The sequence below is a fragment of the Arachis hypogaea genome, chromosome 15 (assembly GCF_003086295.3).
Source record: "Arachis hypogaea cultivar Tifrunner chromosome 15, arahy.Tifrunner.gnm2.J5K5, whole genome shotgun sequence".
In the NCBI taxonomy this organism is placed as follows: domain Eukaryota; kingdom Viridiplantae; phylum Streptophyta; class Magnoliopsida; order Fabales; family Fabaceae; genus Arachis; species Arachis hypogaea.
The window spans coordinates 147,759,320-147,764,466 of NC_092050.1; the positions used below are offsets into that span (position 1 = coordinate 147,759,320).

At 37.4% G+C, this 5,147-nt stretch overlaps 1 non-coding gene across 1 annotated transcript; it reads left to right on the forward strand.

Annotated features, from left to right (window-relative positions):
- Nucleotides 1-2,232: 2,232 nt before the first annotated feature.
- Nucleotides 2,233-2,340, forward strand: LOC112753495 (small nucleolar RNA R71). The gene has a single exon (XR_003177880.1). It is a non-coding gene; the product is annotated as a small nucleolar RNA R71 (small nucleolar RNA).
- Nucleotides 2,341-5,147: the final 2,807 nt, after the last annotated feature.

The following is a 5,147-nucleotide window of genomic DNA, read 5'->3' on the forward strand; positions in this document are numbered from 1 at the left end:
CTTTGAAGGAAACTGGTATTCACGCGATCGCATGGACGACGCGATCGCGTGCCAGAAGCGAAGATGCAGCGACGCGGCCGCATGACTGACGCGACCGCGCGACATAAGCAGAACGCATACGACGCGGACGCGTGACTGACGCGACCGCGTGGCAAGGAAAAGCTCCGAATGACGCGACCGCGTGACCCACGCGGACGCGTGACAGAGGCCACGTATCAGAATTTACAGAATACGCCCCCAGCGATTTCTGAAGCCCTTTTTGGCCCAGATCCAAGTACAGACAGCATAGACCAGAGGTTATAAAGTGTGGGAATGCACCCATTCAGAGGAGAGCTTGCATATTTTATTTTTCAATGATTTAGATTTAGTTGAGAGGTAGATCTTCTCCTCTCTCTCTTAGGATTTAGGATTTCTTCTCGCTTTAAGAGTGACTCTCAATCTAGGTTTTATATTTCTTTGTTTTAAACTTCCCTTTCACTTTATTTATTTATTTCAGTATCTGAGTTGGCTATTTACCTTTATAATTGAATCTATGAATTCTTCCATGTTACAGACTGTTATTTGAATTAATGATAATTGAGGTATTTTTAGTTTATGATTGTTCTCTTTGATTTAAGTTACCATTGCTTCCCATCTAAGGACATTTTTATTATTCCAGCAATTTTACTTTTTCCCTTTTTGGTCCTGGTTAAGAATTCAGTAACTCAACAGTTATTAAACTCAACATAATTGATAATCGTTATCTTGCTAATTGAGCTGAACTTAAGTAATCCCAACCTTTTCTTAGGAAATAGATAGGATTCAAAGGTCAATTTAACTAGTCCCTTGACTTTCCTTTGCCCTAGTGAAGGTTGACCAAGTGGAGTTTAGATTCAACTTTCATTATAGTTGAGAGAGATAACTACGTTGGACCTCCAACTTCTCTTACCTTGCCAAAAGTTTTCTTTACAGTATTTATTTATTTTAATTGCCATTTACTTTACTTGTCATTCAAATTACTTGCTTCTCATCTTCTAAACCCCGATTACAACCTTTATAGCCAATAATAAGAACATACTTCCTCGCAGTTCCTTGAGAAGACGACCCGAGGTTTGAATACTCGGTTAACAATTTTTAAAGGGATTTCTTACTTGTGACACCCAATACGTTTGTATGAAAGGACTTTTGTTGGTTTAGAAGCTATACTTGCAACGAGGATTTATCCGTAAATTTCTAGACCACGCAAAGGTTTTTTCATCACTTAGCAACTTGCTCTTCAGTGACATCTTCATCCTCTTCAGAGGAAGAATACTCATCAGAGCTCATGAATGGCAAAAGTAAATTTAATGAAATATCTATGGTCTCAGTGTGAGCCTCAGATTCCCATGGTTCCTCATTAGGGAACTCCAGGGAGGCCAGTGGACGTCCATTGAGGTCTTCCTCAGTGGAGATCATTGCCTCTTCCTCCTCTCCAGGTTCGGCCGTGTGGGTTGTGGTTATGGCCTTGCACTCTCTTTTTAGATTCTCTTCTGTGTTGCTTGGGAGAGTACTAGGAGGGAGTTCAGTAATTTTCTTACTTAGTTGACCCACTTGTGCCTCCAAATTTCTAATGGAGGACCTTGTTTCAGTCATGAAACTTTGAGTGGTTTTGATTAGATCAGAGACAATGGTTGCTAAGTCAGAATGGCTTTGCTTAGAATTCTCTGTCTGTGGCTGAGAAGATGATGGAAAAGGCTTGCTATTGCTAAACCTGTTTCTTCCACCATTATTGTTGTTGAAACCTTGTTGAGGTCTCTGTTGATCCTTTCATGAGAGGTTTGGATGATTTTTCCATGAAGGATTATAGGTGTTTCCATAGGGTTCTCCCATGTAATTCACCTCTTCCATTGCTGGGTTCTTAGGATCATAAGCTTCTTCTTCAGAGGAAGCTTCCTTAGTACTGCTTGTTGCTGCTTGCATTCCAGACAGACTCTGAGAAATCATATTGACTTGTTGGGTCAATATTTTATTCTGAGCCAATATGGCATTTAGAGTATCAATCTCAAGAACTCATTTCTTCTGCGTTGTCCCATTATTCACAGGATTTCTTTCAGAAGTGTACATGAATTGGTTATTTGCAACCATTTCAATGAGTTCCTGAGCTTCTGCAGGCATCTTCTTCAGATGAAGAGATCCTCCAGCAGAGCTATCCAATGACATCTTGGATAGTTCAGACAGACCATCATAGAAAATTCCTATGATGCTCCATTCAGAAAGCATGTCAGAAGGACATCTTCTGATCAATTGCTTGTATCTTTCCCAAGTTTCATAGAGGGATTCACCTTCCTTCTGTCTGAAGGTTTGGACTTCCACTCTAAGCTTGCTCAATTTTTGAGGTGGAAAGAACTTTGCCAAGAAGGCATTGACTAGCTTTTCCCAAGAGTTCATGCTTTCTTTAGGTTGTGAATCCAACCATGTCCTAGCTCTGTCTCTTACAGGAAAAGGAAAAAGCATAAGTCTATAGACTTTAGGGTCAACCCCATTGGTCTTGACAATGTCATAGATTTGCAAGAATTCAGTTAAGAACTGATGAGGATCTTCCAATGGAAGTCCATGAAACTTGCAATTCTGTTGCATTAGAGAAACTAATTGAGGCTTAAGCTCAAAGTTGTTTGCTCCAATGGCAGGGATTGAGATGCTTCTCCCATAGAAGTCGGGAGTGGGTGCAGTAAAGTCACCAAGCACCTTCCTTGCATCGTTGGCATTGTTGTTTTCGGCTGCCATGGCTTCTTCTTCTTTGAAAAGCTCTGTTGGGCCTTCTAAAGAGAATTGTGCTTTAGCTTCTCTTAGCTTTCTCTTCAAGGTCCTTTCAGGTTCAGGATAAGCTTGAACAAGTATGCCTTTATCTTTGCTCCTGCTCATATGAAAGAGAAGAGAACAAGAGAGTAGAAAATCCTCTATGTCACAGTATAGAGATTCCTTGAGGTGTCAGAGGAAAAGAAGAATAGAAGGAGGAGGTAGAGAGAGGAGAATTCGAACTTATTAAGAGGGATAGAGTCCGAATTGTACCTTGAGGAGGAGTGTTAGTCCCTTAAATAGAAGGATGTGAGAAGAGGGGAAGAATTTTCGAAAATTAATTAAAAGATTTTGAAATAATTAAAAGAAATTTTTGAAAATTTGATTGATGATTTTCGAAAACTAAGATTGGGAAAGAAATAAAGTGATTTTTGAAAAAGATTTTGGAATTAGAAATTAAAAAGATATGATTGAAAGTTAATTTTGAAAAAGATCTGATTGAAAAGATATGATTGAGAATATATGATTGAAAATCAAATAAAAAAAGAGAAAGTTTTAAAATTAAAGTTGATTACTTGACTAACAAGAAATTAAAAGATATGATTCTTAAAATTTAAATTTGATCCTTTCTTAATAGGCAAGTAACAACTTGAAAATTTTGAAGTAAATCATTAATTTTAGCAAGGATTTTCGAAAATAGTAATAAATAAAAAAATGGAAAGAAATTGATTTTGAAAAGATATGATTGAAAAGATATGATTTGAAAAAGATTTGATTTTGAAAAATTATGAAGATTTGAAAAAAAATTGAATTGAAAACAAAATCTTCCCTCTAGTGTCATCCTGGCGTTTAACGCCCAAAACTTTACCTTTTTAGGCGTTAAACGCCCAGCCAGGTACCCTGGCTGGCGTTTAAACGCCAGTTTGCCTTCTTCACTGGGCGTTTTGAACGCTCAGCTTTTTCTGTTTGATTCCTCTGCTGAATGTTCTGAATCTTCAATTCTCTGTATTATTGACTTCAAAAGACATAGTTTTAAGAATTTTTTTGAACTTTTTATGATGAAAAACAATAAAAATGCAACTAAGATCAAGTAAACAATGCATGCAAGACACCAAACTTAGAAATTTTCATACTAGAGACACTAACAAATTGAGAATGCATATGAGAAACAACAAAACACACAAAACAAGAGAATTTAAAGATCAGAGCAATGAAATCATCAAGAACAACTTGAAGATTAATGAAGAACATAATGCATGTAATTTTCAAAAATTATAGGTATTCAATTGACACCAAACTTAAAATTAGATACTAGACTCAAACAAGAAACATAAAATAATTTTTTTTTATGATTTTATAAATTTTTTTGTAATTTTTTCGAAAATTGAGTGGAAAAGAAAATAAAGGGGTTCAAAATTTTTAATAAGAGTTCCAGGAATCATTGCAATGCTAGTCTAAGACTCCGGTCCAGGAATTAGACATGGCTTACTAGCCAGCCAAGCTTTCAATGAAAGCTCCGGTCCAAAACACTAGACATGGCCAATGGCCAGCCAAGCTTTAGCAGATCATTGCTTTCAACAGCAAAATTGATAGAAATCAACAAGATCTTGTGATGATAAGTTGAAACCTCGGTCCAAAAGATTAGACATGGCTTCTCAACCAGCCAGACTTCAACAAATCATCATGAAACTCTAGAATTCATTCTTAAAAACTCTGAAGAACAAAATAGAAAATCTTTTTGTATTTTTGAAAAAAGAAAAATTTCGAAAAATAAAAAGGAAAAGTACCTAATCTAAGCAACAAGATGAACCGTCAGTTGTCCAAACTCGAACAATCCCCGGCAACGGCGCCAAAAACTTGGTGCACAAAATTGTGATCATCAACAATGGCACCAAAGGACTTGGAGCTCTTAAACATGAATCACACTTTGTCACAATTCCGCACAACTAACCAGTAAGTGCACTGGGTCGTCCAATTAATACCTTACGTGAGTAAGGGTCGATCCCACAGAGACTGTCGGCTTGAAGCAAGCTATGGTCACCTTGTAAATCTCAGTCAGGCTAATTCAGATGGTGATGGAGAATTGATAATTAAAAGATAAATAAAACATAAAATAAAGATAGAGATACTTATGTAATTCTTCGGTTGGAATTTTAGATAAGCGTATGAAGATGCTTTGTTCCTCTTGAACCTCTGCTTTCCTATTGCCTTCTTCCAATCATTCATACTCCTTTCCATGGCAAGCTTTATGTTGGGCATCACCGTTGTCAATGGCTACTTCCCGTCCTCTCAGTGAAAACGTTCCAAATGCGCTGTCACCACACAGCTAATCATCTGTCGGTTCTCGATCATGTCGGAATAGGATCCATTGATACTTTTGCATCTGTCACACG